A 17775-nucleotide genomic window follows, 5' to 3' on the forward strand; every position below is an offset into this window, starting at 1 on the left:
TCAGTTTCCAGCAGCTGCTTCTCTCGAGCTGCCTCCTCCTTCACTGCGTCCTGCAGGGTGTGGATTTGGAAGATGGATGCACAGAGCCTCAGGGACAGGGCTGCTTCTGAGGCTCAGAGTGGGCAGTAGGGAGAGCAAGAATGGAGAAATGACGTCAAGCAAAAAACACGCCGGAAATAGAAAGCCCAGAAGCAAGGATTGTAATGGAGACAAATGTGGAGAAAACAGGGAGAGGGAGGCAAGGGCCATCCTTGAGGCTGCAGCTCTGAACACCGGCTGAACTGGCTGTGCTGGAAGTGCCCTCCCCAGCCTGCCACAGCCACGTCTGTGTCCCCACATTGCTCAGGGCCTGGCACAGGCACCAACTCTGCCTGGGACAACACTGCTAACAGAGGGACAGAGAAGCTCCAAAGGAGTCCGCTGCAGCCTCTCCTCCCACATTTCCTGCTGGGAGCCGGCAGAGAATGGGTGAAAACAGTGGCAGCACAAGGCACCACATGCAGACTTGGCCTCAGGGTTCAGCAGCAGCACAAGGCAGAGCACGGCAGCAGTGGATGCTGCTGGGAGGGAAAAGAGCTTGGGGCCTCCCAGCCAAAGGTGGTGGTGTGTGTCCCTGGAGAAGAGGATGCCAGTGCACTGCTTACCTGGGCATTGAGCTCGTCCACTTCTCTTCTATATTCAGAACAGAGCTGCTGGGTCTCCTGAAGAGCAGAACGAAGCTCAGTCACCTGAGTGTTCAGTGCCAGGGCCTTTTCTTCCAGCGATCTGAGGCACAGGTTCTTTTCCTCCAGAGACAGAATCAGCCTAGAAGGGAAGCATGCAACTCCTTACTACACGATAACACATTCCATGAATCCTTAGTACTTCCATCACCTCAGGGAGAAATGCTCTGTCTGATGAGGTTTCTCTAAACAACTTGGCTGTTTGTTCCCCCTGCAGTCCCAGCCCAGCATGTGCCCACTCTGCTTTTGTTCCTGAAAGAACAGGGAGTTCCTGCCTACATGCCCAAACTTCTTTTTGAGATGGGAATGTGAGTACAAACCTAACAAAGTCTTGCAATGATGACATTAGGGGAGAGGAAGAATTTGCTTCTAACGAATCATGTTCCAAGGGGGAGAGGTTGGGCCAAAATGGAAGAGACATTTCCTTCCCCCATCTTGTATGTCCAGGCAGGAGGAGCAGCACCCTACAGCCAGGGGATCTCTGGCAAGTTCCCTAAGATTTACCAGCACCCATCCTACTGTCAGCTGCAGGAACAAAGGCCAAAGGCAGAAGTGGCAATGGAGGCTTGCAGCACAGCCTGATGGCAGATGCAGAAACCTCCAGGCAAGCAAGAGTGCCCTGCCTTTGCTTTCTCGTCGTCTTCTTGGAAGAAGAATCCGGTGGCACTGAAGACTGGCAGGACTTGATCAGCTGGAGGAGCCCCCCTAACCCTGGTCTTGTTTCTTGCATTCTCTGCACAGTCACTAACGCCTGTGACTGTGGAGGGTGTCAAGGACCCTGCTTGACCCCTCTGGGCACTGGGGGCATTTTATGAGGAACAATGCAATGGAGACATTCTGGTTTCTTGGGTGCCTCTGAGGGCAGTCTGGCCTAGGACCGCAGTCAGGGCCTTAAGATGGTTCTGCCCAGCAAAGGCATCAGACGCCAGGCTGATCCAGATCCCAAGGGCTTCAAGTTACAGGAGCCAAGGTGCAGCTGATGGATGTATCCAGCTCCTTGCACTGCAGCTTGGGCAGTGTTAACACACCCACCTAACGTACACAAAACAACATTCCCTGGAGGGAAGGAGCTACCCCCAAAGCCTTGCTTTGCAGAAAAACGCTAACTGGAGGTTTAAAGGGAAAGAAAATGAAGGTAAAGACAATGACACCTGTCTGCACGGACAATTCACTTACCTGGCTTTTTCACTCTCTAGGGCATTCACAGAAGCCTGCAATTCTGAATTTTGCCATGCCACTTCTGCCCAATGACTCCTTTCCCTCTCCAAGTTCTGCAGGTGCACTTGCAGCTCATTTTTCTGATCTTCTACTTCCTCCAGCATCTTCTGGACTCGCTCATCCCCCAACAGCTTCTGCCTTGACTCTTCCTGGGCCTCCCTCACAACTTGCTGGGCTCTCTGGACAATTCTTTCCTGGGACTCTCGGTAGGCTGCCAGCTGGGATGTCAACTCTCCCACCTGCAGTCAAGCAGAACAGAGCAATCCGAGGCTACAGCCACAGCCTGTCACTGTCAGCCACAGCAGAGGCTGTGAGGAAAAGGAAAGGACAACTTTCCATTGCTCACAGTCTTGAGAGCACCAGATTCACAATGGATATGGACAAGGTGTTTCAATCTCGAAGTGGCCCAAGAAGGGCAACTGAAAAAGCACCTCCAAAACCAAGGCCAGCAGTAGAAGGCCAGCAGGAATGCATGCTGGTGGTTCCCTGGCCAACAGCCCAGAAGACTAGCCCAGCTGTCCAGGGCAGCAGCTGAGATTCAGCAGAGCAAAACCTCTGCTGTGTATTTGCCAAATCTACCACATACCCCAGAACTGAGATTGTGTGACAGACCGTCGGAAACAAGCCCTTCTCTCGCAGCTCTCCTGTAACACCCAACGCAAACCTCCCTTGGTACAGCCTGGGGCCATTTCCTCTTGTCCTGTCCCTTGTTCCCTGGGAGCAGAGCCCGACCCTCACCTGGCTGCACCTTCCTGTCACAGGGAGTTGTAAAGAGCAAGAAGGTGCCCCCGGAGCCTCCTTTCCTCCAGGCTGAGCCCCTCCAGCTCCCTCAGCTGCTCCTCATCACACCTGTGCTCCAGACCCTTCCCCAGCTCTGTTCCCTGTTTTAGAGGCTCTGTGGCTGCCCAAAGCAACAAATTCTGCAGAAGCAGGCAACACTTTGCTCATGAACATGCCTATCCCTGGCTAATAAATGCGTATGCCGTCTTCAGCCAGGTGTGCACCGCAGTGTCCCTGTCTTCTACTGCCAGAAACAGTATCTGGGCTGAAGTGCTTGGCACAACTCCCAGTCCCACGGGTGCTGCCTTGGAATAAGGTGTCCAGAGCCACGGTAACATCATCCTTCTTTTGCCCCAGCAGATTCCTCTGAAGCTGCAATTACTCCAATGTCTGCCTCTTGACTTCCCACTGGCTCTGCAATGATGGGTCTTGTCCCTCGAGTGCAGCCAAGTCCTCCACTGTACAAGAAGGGCCAAGACAAGTTTTCAACAGAAAACCAGTCTCATTTCCAAAACCAACCTCCATCCTGTCCTGCTGCTCTGCCTTTTCTGCCTGGGCTGACGCTTCCTTCTGCTGCTTGGTGTTCTTCTGACGCAGAAAAAAGGCTCCTGGCTCCGGGATCCCAATGCATTGATGCAGCATTTTCTTGGACTTCTCAAAGTTTTCACAGTCACTGCAGAGGCAAGGCACAGTCAGAAGAACCAAGAGGCCCAAAGAGTTCCCAATCCCATTTTCAGCACTCCAGCATGGAGCAGGGGGCAGTGGGCTAAGGAAGACCTTGCTCTTTCCCTCCCAGGAAATCCTCCAGAGGCAAAGGGAAAGGAAGGCAGGATTTTGCCTTCTTGCAGCGAGAAGCAGTGGCTGGGCAGGGGCACACAAAGAACAGAATTCAGGGAAGCAGCACAACCAGAAGGAGTCTTCTGTGCCAACATGGCTGTGCACCTCCCACACGGCCTTGGGAGTCACAGTAGAGCATGAAAAACCCAGACAGGAGGAGGAGGGGGAAATGCTCACCTTCTTATTTCTTCTACCAGACAGTCTATGTTCTCATGGCGGCTTCTGAGCGTCCGGCATTTCTCTGCCATTAGCTCAAAACGTCTCTGCAAGCGCTCACAATTCTCCGTGGCTTTCCGAACCAATTTAAAGGGATACTGCGCATCAGTGGATGTCAGAGTTGAGAGGGTGCTCCCAGTTGAGATGATGGAATTGGCCATGCTGTCACTGTTGTCTAACAGCCCCTGCAAGCCCACGTCCAGCTGTTAGTCAGGTATTCTGTTCCTATTCCAAAGTACCACTGAGATGCCTCTTCTGCTCCCACAAGAAGCAGTGTCCGTTAATGGAGAAGCGGTTTCAAAATCCCGGCCAGCTCAGCACAGTTTACTCACCTCAGGGGCTCGGGAGGAACGTCCCTGGTGAGAAAGCCCTCGAGCTCCCTGGAAGAGCACAGGGAAGAGCATGCTCAGACTGCATGGCTGCCCCTGAGGCAGTGGCCTCTAAGTGCTTCCCAGCCTGTCCCAGAGCACAGCAATTCCAGCAAAGCTCTTCTTCCCCCCCCCCCCCCCCCCCCCGGGGAATATTTTCAGCCCAGTAGTTTGACAGCAGCACAAATGAACATGCTGGAAGGTGTCTCATCACTTCTAAGAGCACCAGGAGGGGAACTGCCCGGAGCCCCATCCAACCCGGCCTTGAACACTCTCAGGGATCCAGGGGCAGTCACAGCTTCTCTGGGCAACCTGTGCCAGGGCCTCAGCACCCTCACAGGGCAGATTTCCCTCCCAATATCCCATCCACCCCTGCTCTGTCTCAGTGGTAAGCCACTGTCTCTTGTCCTGTCCCTGCAGGCTCCTGGCTTAAGTCCCTCTCCAGCTATCCTGAAGCCCCTTCATGCATTGCAAGAGGCTGTAAGGTCATCCTGGAACCTTCTCTAGGCTGGACATCTCCAACTTTGCATCCTTTCCCCTTGGCACAGGTGCTCCAGCCCCTGGAGCATCTTCCTGTTATCCCTGTGGCCTCGTCCAGGCCACTGGAGATCATCTCGGACATGTCTGGGAGAAACCCATTCTTGCCTCTGGGAAGCGCTGAGGCTGTGCTGTAAATTGGGCTGAGGGGAAGGCAAGGAAAAGCTGCTCCCTTGTTTGTGCCCACGGCCTCCAGGGGGACAAGGATGGAGGAGGCGATGTGGCTGTGCTCTGGGATGGCCAGGAGCCCCCCATTCCCTCCCACGCCTGTCCCCATGGAAAGCACCAAAGCTACTGCCAGCTCTGAAACAGCCAACTGGGAATCCCTTGCTCTTCCCAAAGGGAACCGTTCCACACGGCATAGCCCAGGCCCACCCAGGCCCCTGCTGGGCTTGGCACAAGGAGAGCAGCAGCTTTCTCACTCACCCGCCGGGTCTCCATCCACCTGTTGGCACGAGCAGTGACCAAAAGTAAGTGTCCAAAGGTCCTTGGCCTTTGTGGGGTCTAAACCACAGTGTCCAAAGGCCCTTGGCCTTTGTGGGGTCTAAACCACAGTGTCCAAAGGCCCTTGGCCTTTGCAGGGTCTAAACGCCAGTGTCCAAAGGCCTTTGGCCTTTGCAGGGTCTAAACGCCAGTGCCCAAAGGCCTTTGGCCTTTGCAGGGTCTAAACACCAATCTCCAAAGGTCCTTGGCCTTTGCGGGGTCTAGACACCAATCTCCAACGGTCCTTGGCCTTTGCAGGGTCAACAGCACACAAAGTGCTGTCAGCCTTTGCAAAGTCCAAGCACCAAGTTTCGCCAGCTGTTGACAGCTCCAGGGTCTAAACCCCAATAGCCAGGAGCTGTTGATTGTTGCCAGGGTCCACCCCCCAACATTCCATGGCCTGTTGACAGTTGCCAGGGTCTAACCTCCAACATTCCATGGCCTGTTGACGGTTGCTGGGGTAAGAAGCCCAGCATTCCAGGGGCTGTTGGAGAAGCCCTTCCTGGCTCTCCCCCATCCCAGCTCCCTGCTGGCCCTGGCACCTGCCCTACCTTCCCCGTGTCCCCAGAGCCCTGCTGGGCAGGGACCTGGCTCATAGCATGAGTTCAAAGTTGCTGGTCCAGACAACATCAGTTTTAAGGCTCAGCATTCTCACGACCTGCATGCTCTTTAGGGATGTGCTTAGTTCCTGAGTCACAGAAATTCTGTCTTCCCTGACAAAGGGGAGATGTAAGAAAAAGGCTAAAAAGGTTCTTGGTGCTTACAAATACTCATGGAAAGTAAAGGTTTGCATTTAGAACGGCCACACGACGAGAAAAATGGTGTTTGAGGGGTTTTTCAGATTCCTACAGAGAAAAGCCGAGAGCTGCAGTGTTTAAGGCTCATAAAATGGATTAAGAATCCTGAGACAGCCACAAGTGCATTTTTTTCCTCTGCTATCTCTTTGGCAATATATCATTAGGTGCTCTAGGCAGAAGAAAAGTCTTGCTGCTTACATCAAAGATTCCTCACTAGGCCCAGACCTTCAAGAACCATATGGGTCTGTTTGGAAAAGCGTCGGCAAGTGGTTTTTGCCCTCATCTTTGGCAGTGTTTGCCTGTGTCCTAGGAGGATTTGTGTGTCCCAGTTGACAGGAACTGGCTTCTGAGCAGGGCACAAATCCTCCGTGGAAGAGAAGAGCCACACCTGCCTTCTCCAGGGCCTGACTCTCCCAAGACTGACGGCCCAAGGATGTCACTGCCAAGTAAAGCTTCAGAGACCAAGGCAGATTCAAGTCTCTTCTTTCACAAGAGCAGCCTGGGACTCCTTGAGCAGAGCTGCAAAGGAGCACGACAGCTCCTGGTGAAGGTCTGACAGCTCCTGACTGGCCCTTGCACAGCTCTCAATGTAGTTCTTCCCATGCTGCTTCCCTCTGCTTCCCTCTGTGATAAACTAAGATTAGACAACGCCGAGTAAAGGAAGTTACTAGTTGTAGGTTATGAGGTTCCATAACATTAGAGGTTAAAACGTCGTTTATAAAAGCTGTAAAATCCCCGTTCCGTACCCCAGATCCTGTCCCCTCCCTCCTCCCTTGGAAACCCCACTTACCTGTCTCATCGTCCTAGGCTACCGACCCCATGCTGAACGTTCAAGTTGAAAAGTTACTAACTATACCCCATTAGTGGTTACATGCTATATTTCTCCCAGTTGTGCCCATGAATTGTTACACGTTATATGTATCCCAGCCCGAGTTTTTTCTTCCTTGAGTTGCAAGTTTTGTACCCCTTTTGAAACCCCTTAGAATGCCGTAGCAATTCTCCCAAGTTGGACTGCTGCTGCTGCCCTGCTGGCTTCCCGCTAGCCATCCTTCTATTTCCTGCTAGCCATCTTCCTCCATCCTGTCAGCCCCAGCCTGCCTATCAAGCTGCTGTTGCCACCCCTATGGAAATTATGGAGCCCCACTGCAAACTGGGACAGAACTGACCCCAACAGTCCCCGGCCCAGTCGAATGTACAAAGAATTCAACCCCCCGGAGGACAGCAGTGGACTGTGGACACCTTGAAGTGTTGGCTGACTGATCCTGGTGTCTGGCCGTGACCTCAAAGACACTCCGAGGGAAAGACACCCCTAGACTCGAGGAGCCCCAAGGAGTTCCTGAGGGCTCCCGTGTGCTGAGCGAACTCCCGGATCTGCAGCGGTCTCCGCAGCACCGACTCGGCACCACCTCCTCAGCGGTGGAAGCGAGACTCCCCAGCGGCCGGCGTAGGGCATGCCTCTGACCCAGCCCCTTTCTAATAAAGGCAATTAAGGAGGAAACATTGTCTCCTGCCCATTTTTAGCACCCTCTACTTCCCTTCCAGAGCTACTGGAGGACTCTTGTACTTGAGCTGCTGCACAGCCATGCCAGACATGAGGGGAACGGGGTGCTTGGGGTGTTTTGGTGCTTTCTGGAGGCCTTTTAGCACCCCAAGCCCCATTCTACACGCCCCCAATTTTTATTATACGTTAACTCTGGCTTTAACTGATTTATATTTTTTCATATTCATTATGCTTCTAGTCAACTTTACTTCACTTCCAGGGACTCTTAAAGGTGTTTTGGAGGTTTTCTTGGTTTTGCCACCTTTGAGTGCGCAATCTGCCTTTTCCCCCCGCCATTGTTTAAATATAACAAAAATATAGCCTTGAGTATTTCACAGTTATTCACACGTATTCCGTTTGTGTCAGTCTTGTTGAAATTTTGAGGAGGTTTTGAGGCTGTTTTGGGTCCCGGCCCAGCCGCTCCCTGAGGGGAGTTTGTCTGAGGCGGGGCCCGCTCCTGCCCCGCCCCCATCCCGCCCAGCCAATCCCTGAGGGCACTTTTCCCCGCCCGCGGGTTGGGCGGGAGCCGCCGCCCCCCCACTGTCAGTCCCTGAGGGGCTTCGGCTGAGGCGGGAACTTCTCCCCGCCGGCCCCTGGCCGATCGCTCCCGCCCCTGCCCTGCCTGGCTCCCAGTGGGCCCCAGTGACTCTGAATTTTCCCCAGCTGCCCCAGTCTGGACTGCTCTCCACTGGTTTATTCTCCTCCCTCCCCAGGTAGGGGAGATCCGGCGCCCTCCGCTCCCACCCCCCAGAGCGTAAAATTCACATCGCTAGAGGTTCGTGTCCACAAAGGAGGCAGAGGAGTCCTGTAAAAGTCCCTGGAGTCAAACAAAGGGACAATGTCCATCAGGCCTGCATCCAACGGGGTCTTTCTCAATTAACTGGAGCAAGTAACCTTCTTTTCTCCTCATTCCCTTTCTCCCTTGGCTGAGGTACTGGCATGATACCGGGAATTTCCTGATCCACCTATCCATGTCCCCCCGTACTATGTGCCCTCTGTAAAACACATGATCCACAATTGCCACTAGATAAATCCATTGAAATTTTTTAGTAAGCTTTATTAATTGACATGGACTGCTCCTCAGCCAAGGTCATGCTAAACTCCTGAACTTGGGGAAGAGGAACAAAGACTTTATGGGATTTTGAGGATGAGGTGATATTTTGCTGAAGCCAAAAGCTTCTTAAGTTAAAGAAGGAAAGTTGTTGGTTCCGTGTGTTGCTCTTTGTGGCTTGGATATGTTCTGGATGGTTTGTTGCGTGTTGCTGTGAGCTGGGAGAGGGGTGGGGTTGAAGATCTGACTAAAAAGGCAGTAGGATGAGAGGGGAGGGGACAGAAGAGTAGGCAGTCGGAGAGAGTGGAAGTTCCCTTGTACCCAGGCAATGGGAAAGGGGACAGGGACCGCCCCGGCCAGGAAGGCTATAAAATTGTCCTGGGTTGTAGTATAGGATGTGCACCAAGTATTCTATCACCATCTTCATGAACTGTTGAATCCAGGTGGGGCAGTGTTTTTCCAGACCCCCTCCCTCTGGGCCATTACCTTCTCTTAATGGCCCATCAAATGCCTTGCCCATGACTCATGGAGAACTCCCTCCAGGAGCTATCTCTGTTTAATGGGCCATCAGGGACCCCCTGCATGACTCATCATCCCATTGTGAGATGCTCCACCCAGGGGGAGGAACCAAGCATTCCAGCCTGGATATAATCTGGGATGTGGGACAGTACAAGCAGCCCTTACCCACTGGATTCCCAGAGGACCAGAGCTACCAGACCTTTCTACGGGATCACTGCTTCAGGAAGACCACCTCACCTGGACTGCTTCCATCACCCTGCTCAAGTTGTATTCTGACTCCGTCAGTGGTCTTCTGTATTATTGCATCTATTTTATTTTACTTTTTTTCCATTCTTCCTATTAAATTGTATCTCTGACTTGGAGCCTCTCACTTGTTTTGCTTTCAAACCACTACAAAAGTGTACCCATTTTGTTGCATGGTGTGTGCGTTTGGCTGCCGGGAGGGAGACTCAAACTCAACTCAGCTGAATCGGTAGTGATAAACTGTTTTCTTTTGCTTCAACGACTTTGTCCCCATTTCATTGTATCTGAAAGTCAGTTCATTTCTAACAGCATATACGAATATTAAGTTCTTTGCCCAGGGCAGATTTAAAGCTAATAAGAGCTCCGCAAGCTCCCATGTCGCCTCCCTCAGGTTTCCAGAATGTCACCAGAGCCACCCCAAACCCTCCTATCGGGAGGGAGTGGAGAAACACTCCAGACGCCTCCCAACCCCTGTATCAACTCCCCAGCTGCCCATAAGTCCCCCAAAAGTCCCCCCAGCTCACCGGAACTTTCCCAAAGCTCTCCCCAAACGCCATAGCACATTCCTTGACTCCAAGCAAACTCTTCCTTCCTACCTCTCTTGCTTCCCCCTCCCCTCCCCCCAATGCCACTGGTACTCACACGGCCATGGCCTGAGAGTGGCTGTGGGACATCAACAGGCAGGCTGTGACCTCACAGTGCCGAGGTCTGACATCAGAGAGCAGATTGTCATGTCACATGAGAACCGAATGACATTATTGGACTGTGACATCAGAGATTTAGTTCTGACGTAATAAAAGAGGATATGACATTGCGGAGAGGAATATGACATCGCAGAGGGGGATATGACATTGCAGAGCGGGGTATGACATCAGATGGCAGCCCTATGACATCACAGAGTGGAGAGAAACACTCAAACAAAGCACAAGGAAGCGGGTTTCCCTGGGCGGCTGTTTCTGTGCACGTTCCGACCCACAAGAAAACCGTTCTAGGTTGTCAGTGGGGGAAATTCCATGGTAATTAAGAGAGACTCCTCTCCTAAAGAATTGATGAAAGACTATATTTAAATGGTGAAACTGACTAAAAATCCCAGGTTTTGTCTCCGTGTTGTTTGCAGAAAAGTGAATACTTGTGGGGTGAAGGGAAGGGTTTTGAAGGTTTCATTGTTTCTTCCATTTTTTCTTTTCCTTAGTGGGCGTTAATAAACTATCAGTTTCCCTTAAGATGGGGCCTGTTTTGCCTTTTTCTCCAAAATCCCCTCTCCAAGAGGCAAAAACAGCAGACACTCAAACCACTACACTAAACTTGGCACAACAAAAATTGGGCGAACGTGAAACCACCTCATCCAGATAGGATGATGTGAGGAATTTCTTAATTGCCACTCCCACTTCTCTTTGAACTACTTACAAAAAGCATATGCTATAGCCTAAAAACTATATTTATCACACTACTAAAAGAGACCATGTTTTTACAACTTAACTTTCTAACATAACAGATAGAATATTCATTTTAGTCCTTGCAAGAGCCAATCATATGTATTTATAAAAACAGGCAGGCTGTGACCTCACAGGGCCAACTCTGACATCATAAATCGGACTGGGATGTCACATGAAAGCTGAATGACATCACATACTGGGTCGTGACATCACAGATTGAGCTATGACATAATAAAACGGGATATGACATCACAGCGAGGGATATGATGTCAGACAGCAGCCGTATTGCATCAGAGACTGGAGGTCTGGCATCACAGAGCAGAATATGACATGACGGGGAAAGCTGTAACATCACAGGTGGCTGAGTGACATCACAGGCCCGTGGTCTGACATCAGAGAACAGACTATGGCATCACAGGCATCTGTCAGGGTAGAGTGGATGGGTGTGATATCACTGAGCAGGCTGAGACATCTCACAGTGGGCTGTGACATCAGGGCGTGGCTGTGTGACATCATAGCATGGCTGTTGCATCCCAGAGAAGACTGTGAGGTCCCAGCACACACTCTGACATCATAGAGGGGGAGCTGGTGAAATAACAGAGTGGTCCGTGACATCCCAAGAGCAGCTGTGGGACAGCACACAGCAGGCTGTGACCTCACAGGGAGGCAGTCTGAGGTCACAGGGGGGCTGTATGACATCACTCCACTCCTGCCCCCCTCCCTAGTCCCCCCCCTCCCCCCATGAAGTCCACCCCAGACACTGCTGAGCACCAGGGAGCACCTCCCTGCCCCAGCACATGGCCAGGGACATGCTCTGGGGCCACCCAGCAGCACTCACCAGCTCCCTGGGAACAACAGGGGACATCAGGAATGGGGCTGCCCAAGAACCCATGGCAGGCACTGGCCTTGGGAATTGCCAAAGCCTGGGAGCTCTGCCGTTCCCAAAGGTTTGGAGAGAGGAGAAGATGAGTGGGAGCAGTGCAGGAAGCCTGAATGCCAGAGTTGGAAGGCTGGTGATCCTGGGTGCGTGAGGAGTGTTTGTGGGTTTCATGATGGCCCTGGGATCTCCTCCCGGACTCTGGGGATGTTTCTGGTGGAGGAACATTTCTGATCAGCAACGGGCAGAGAATGAGCTCCGGAACAGGCAAAGGTTGAATTGTCCTGAGATGGGAAAGGCAAGAGATGGTTCTGTTTTGGGAAAGGGAAGCCCGGCAAACTGCTGCCAGGTCCTGGCGTTTCCCTGTGTGCAGCTTGTGGGGAGTGTCCAGGCTCTGCAGCAGGCAGGGTGTGGTGCTGGGAGCACAGGAGCAGGCCAGGCAAAGAGGGAGGTGAGCAGAATCTCTTGGCTTTTGATTTTGTTGCCTACTCAAGGGTAAAGTCCAAAGACTTTCTGTTTTGTGGGGCCCAAAGACTTTCTGTTTTGTGGGGCTGTGAGAGGCCCTGTCTTGGTGTGGAACAGGGCAGCCTTTCTTGTGATGCCAAAATGGGTATGAAAACAAACTTTCTGACACAGCTGGAAAAATTCAAAAGCAGGCCTTGTTTATTGCAGTGCTGGACACACAGAGGACATCTCTAATCATGTTGTTATAAATGGGCAGGAGACCATGTTTCCTCCTTAATTGCCTTTATTGATTTCAGCTCTTAGGAAGAGGGGGGGATCTCGAGGGTGGCTTCCGCCACTAATGCTCCTAGCGAACTACACCGCTGAGGGGGAGGTACCATCCAATCTGCTGCACACGCTGCAAAGTAGAAGTTCTCCCCTCGCGGGAGTTCCAAAGAACTCTCTTGGCTTCCGCTGAGTCCAGGGGTCTCTTGCTCTTTAAGTACTTTTGCAGTGACAGCGAGATACAGGAGATTGTTCATACATACTTCTGAGTGTTGCCAGTTTAGTGCTGTATTTTGCAGATCTAAATTCTGAGCTGGCTCATCTCGGCTAGAGGTTTCTGGTGTTAATCCGGTCCCACCATGCAGCTGGGCTTTGTAATTTCCATAAGGGTGGCACTGACGAGCAGGGAGGCGGCGCGGGCGGAGAGTAGGCAGAGAGTAGGCAGAGAGTAGGGTTCTGATAGACGGGTTAGAGCAACAGGGCGGAGAGTAAACGCAGTCGTGGTGAGGAAACGGAAGTGGGGGGGAGGGTGGCAATGTTGGGGGGAAACAGCAGCAGTCTCACCTGACGGGGAAGCGACAGGAGAGGTTAGTAGGAGTCTTAGGGCAGAGGGTACAAAAATGGGTACAAACAGTTTTTAATACATGCTATCATTACAATTTTTAAACTAGCTTTTATCTTGACTTTATAACTTTGTAACTACTTTAACATCTAGGAGTTGTTCAAACCTCATTTCTCACAATTCCCCCCTCTCATTATTTGATCGGGCCCTTGCCCGCATCAACCTCTGTTGATTGGTTTATGGGAGCATATTTTCTTTTTGGTTTTGGAATTGGCTATACATTTGTTCTGCTGTATTCAGGTCAGTTTCTTCTTGAGTTTCTAATTTCATTATATGTGTGGGTTTATTAGAATTCCGAAGACTGGCTTGGACGGTTGCTGTCATCTTGTGAATGAGACAAGGAAGGATGCAAGGGAGGAGGAGGAGACTGGCCAGTGCACTGCCTATGATAAAAAATTACCTTTTTCCACCATGCCCCTTTGAAGGACCAAAAACTGTCCCACCAGTCCATGGACACAAGAGCTTTCCATTCTTGGTTACCGACATATGCTGTTTTCCTGATTTCTTTTGAAATGTGCCAAATTACTTTGCTTTTGTCATCAATTTCTAGGCAGCATTCTGAGGAGCTAAATTTTCCGCAGATGCCACCTGCATTTGCTAACAAATAATCCCCAGCTAATCTAATTCGGTACATTACTGCCCTAGCTTGTGCCAATTGGTTGCTAATGTGATCCAGTGCCAATGCTGTTTTATTTGAAATGATTTCCAATACTGCCTGAAGCCGAATTATACGATTTAGCATAAAAATTGGCGTTCGGTAGTCCCAGGAGGACCCGTCCTGTGCCCATGTTGCTGGTCCGTAGGTTTTTACAATCTTCTCCGGATTCCACACCGTCCCTTTCCAATTTTGTTCACTTCCCATATTGATTATGGTCCTTTTCTTGCGGTATCTTTTCCCTAAGGTGTCGTAAAGGGGGATGCCTAGGTAGCTCCCTGATTTACGTGGGAGCAAGAAAAAGGCTGGCTTTATAATACCTATAATGCAGCTACCAAAGCAGTCTCCAGGCAGGTGTGTATAGGCTTTATCACCACAAACCCAAAACAGATGTTTTGGTGCTTTCCAAGAAGTGTTCAGTGTGTCAAATGGGTGTTCCCAATACCTAGAGATTTCTTTGATCCCCCAGAAGGGGTTGATGCCAATACCTCTTTCTGTACATTCGTGTAGTTGATAGCTCTCATGATAAATACACCAAGATCTTCTCCTAATTGACCAAAATGTCTCTGGCTTTCCAGGAACCCACTCTTTGGTTGACTCTTTTATTAGCAGATACCTTTTGCAAGGCATTCATCCTACAAAAGTCTGATATCTGCTGCCTGTTCTCCTTATACATTCTTCTCCTATTACAACAGATTTCAAGTCCCATTGCTTCTTTGGTCTTTCTCCTACTTCAGAAGGTTCCTGTCTCATCTGTTTCCACCTGAGAATGTCAACTGGTGCCAAGCTAATTCCTTCCCAAGGCCATACATCAGCCATTTGAGTGCTCCCGCATATCCAACAATTTGTCAGGTTTAATTCATGGCTAATCTTTTCCATCAGATCGACAAACAAATTCTTTTCTAGGGGTTCACTTATTTCACCTTTCCTCCTGATCACAGGTTTTTCTTTTATGAGGTCTGCAACTCTGTCTAGATTATTTAACTCTTCAAAACAAACCCATTCTCTGACAGGGCATTCCCCAATCAGGCGCTGTCTAAATTTGGCAGCATTTTTAGCAATCCAATACTTCTTTCCGTCTTCTTGGCAGGTGGAAAGTGTGGTTATATCTAAACAGGCAGGGTCGACATGGGTGTGGACCCTTATCAGTGACTGCAGGTTTTCCCCATCGTATATGGGCTGATAGCATTTGGTACACGCTCTTTCTGACAGCTGAATTATTGACACAGCCATTATCAGCCTTTCCAAGGGTCTGATACGAACCTTCTTGGTCTCGCTCAGCCTTGCCTCTTGGAATTGGAAACTTTTGCGGGGCACCTGCGATGTCATGCCTGGTCCACCTACAACCACTCCTACTTTTTCAAATTTGGACCCTGTTAAGTAATGCTCTGTGTGAGAATGGTGATAACTCTGATTTTTAGCCATCATACTCGTCTAACATTTAGTAATTTAACTCTTCTAACTCTTAACAGTAACACTTTAAAGTCACAATAAATCTTAAAACACAGACCATAGTAAAACTTTTCACAACAAACAAGCAACTTGTTCTTTGTAAAAGTTTTTTTATCAGTCTTTAGTCCTGTTAACCAGTCCCAGCTTTCTTTTTCAAAGTAAATTTGAGTGGCTTTGGGCTTTTGGATACAGTCCACTCAGGTAGATTTGTAGCTGAAGTGGTGGGGTATTATTTGGAGGTGGGAGGGGTCCTTTGACTCGAATGAAGTGAGTCCTGCACTTCTCCTCTGTTCTCACGGCGGTATGCGTGGTCAGCAGGACCTGGAAAGGACCCTCAAATTTAGGGGTTAGTGGGGTATTGAACCATGATTTTATTAGCACCCAATCTCCAGGTTTGATCTGGTGTAGGTCAGTGGCCAGGGAAGAGGCTTGAGGAAGTTGCCCTCTTTTTCTCAGGTCTGCCAAAGTATTACTGATTGTTTTTATGTACTTTTGGGCTTCTGCCTCCCTCTCTAGGTAATCTCCGGAGCTGTAGGGGGTTAACAAGAAGGGGAGTCCAAACATCATTTCATATGGTGATACTCCAACATCGGACCTGGGACATACTCGGATCCGCAGGAGCGCCAGAGGCAGGAATTTGAGCCAATTTATACCTGTCTCTGTGATTAATTTGGTTAGTATGTTTTTGAGGGTCTTATTCATCCTCTCAACTCTCCCTGAACTTTGGGGGTGCCAAGGGGTATGAAGCCTCCACTTAATCCCCAGTGCTTTGGTGGTCTCTTGTAGCACTTGTGCTGTGAAATGGGGACCTCTGTCTGAATCTATGTTGTTTACTAGACCATATCTGGGAAGAATGTTCTCCAATAATATCTTTATTACAACTTGACCTGTCTCCCTTTTTGTGGGGAAGGCCTCAACCCAGTGGGTCAAATGATCTGCAATAACCAAGAGATGTTTGTATCCTTGTACTGCTGGCATCTCAGTAAAATGCACATTCTAGAAAGGCCTAAGGGCTATTGGCCTCCCTCCTAACTTGACTTTTCTCATTACTTTTTGATTGATTTTCTGACAAAGGGAGCACCCTTCTGTGATTGCTTTCACCAAGTGGTACACTCCTACACATAAATGTCCTCATAGAAAATGGTCACAGCGGCCCTGGGTACCCCAGTGGGTTAATGAATGTATCTCTTCAAATACATTTTGTGCCAACGCTTTGTTTAAAAACTTCCCCCCACCTGGGGCTAACCATTCCCCTTGTTGCCCTTGTTGTAATTCCAGATCTTTTATGGGTTTTAGCTCTACTTGATCATAAGTTGGTTTCCCTGCCCCATCATCGGTAGTGCTGCTGAGAGTGGGGTCTTTTACTGGATTCCCAGGGCTTTTAGCCACCAGTTTTGCCGCTTGGTCTGCAGCTTGGTTGCCTCTTATTTCTAAGGAATTCCCTCTTTGATGCCCCTTTATGTACACCACAGCTATTATTTTGGTTTCATCAGGGATTCTAGCACTAATTTGATTAATTCTTTATGGACCTAATTTTTCCCTTTTGAATTCAGATACCCTCTCTTTTCCCAGATTTTTTCCAAATGTTTGCACAATCCCAAAAGAATATCTAGAGTCTACATATATGGTTCCTTGATCTTTTTCTAATAAATCAAGTCCTCTTTTCAGGGCATATATTTCACAACACTGTGCTGACCAGTTTGTTGGCAACTTTCCCTTTTCAAGGACCTTTAGCTCATCCCCACTTCTGATACTTTCAACTACTGTGTACCCTGATAGTCTTTTTCGCTTTTCCACTCTGGAAGACCCATCAGTGAAGAGTATCCCGCCCTCTGGAAGGGGGGTATCCTCCAGATCCTCCCTCATTTTTGTCTGTAAGTCTATAACTTCCAAGCAGTTATGTTCGAGGTCGGACACTGGTTCTCCCGATAGGAATTGGGCTGGATTCAGAATCTTTGAAGTAGTTAATTCCACATCTCTAGCTGTGGTTAGTATTACTTCATATTTCAGTATCCGAGAATCAGTTAGCTACTGTGCGGCCTTCTGACTTAGTAGAGTCTCTAAGTCAGGGAGGGTGTGTGTTATGATTTTTCCTTGTGAAGTTAATTTTTGGGGCATGATCACTCCAGTCCGGCCCTGAGCGCTGTTCCCTGTGCCCCCAGGCTGGCACACGCTGGCACAGCAGCACTCTGCCACCAGAACTGAGCCCAGCTGGGGCTGGGAGCCGGGCCCCAGGTGCTGGGACGGGGCTTGTGTGGCCCAAAGCAAGCACAGGGCAGGCCGGGGGTGGTGCTTGTGCCGCCACAATCCAGGGCCCCCCCGGGGCACCGTGTCCCTGAGCGGGGCCAACCAGCCCAGCCCCAGCCTGGCCGCAGGGAACCCACTCTGCCTGTGGGCAGGGCATGGCCAGCACCTGCCTGTCCTTCTGGTGGGATCAGTCTTCATCCCAGGATCATGTCTTCCACCTCATTGTCCTCATTCACCTCCATGTCCTCCATCTCTTCCTTCACATCGCTTTCCATCATCTCCTCCAGCTCTTCCACCTCACTGACCTCCAACTCCTCTAGTCTCTTCTACATCTACTTCCATGCTCTCTTCCCTAACCATATCCACTTCCATCTCCTCCTCAGTGTCTCTGGCTGCCTGAGTGAGGCAGCACAACCTCACAGTGCGGTCCCTGTCCCACACCAACC

The 17775-nt window shown here is 50.3% G+C and overlaps 1 protein-coding gene across 3 annotated transcripts in view; it reads left to right on the plus strand.

Moving 5' to 3' along the window:
• Nucleotides 1–17775, plus strand: part of LOC136298107 (uncharacterized) — a 212826-nt gene that overhangs the window by 180533 nt on the left and 14518 nt on the right. The gene's annotated exons all lie outside the window — the stretch shown is intronic.

This window comes from Chamaea fasciata, unplaced genomic scaffold, assembly GCF_029207755.1.
Source record: "Chamaea fasciata isolate MVZ Bird 193981 ecotype frontalis unplaced genomic scaffold, bChaFas1.0.hap1 SCAF_17, whole genome shotgun sequence".
NCBI lineage: Eukaryota > Metazoa > Chordata > Aves > Passeriformes > Sylviidae > Chamaea > Chamaea fasciata.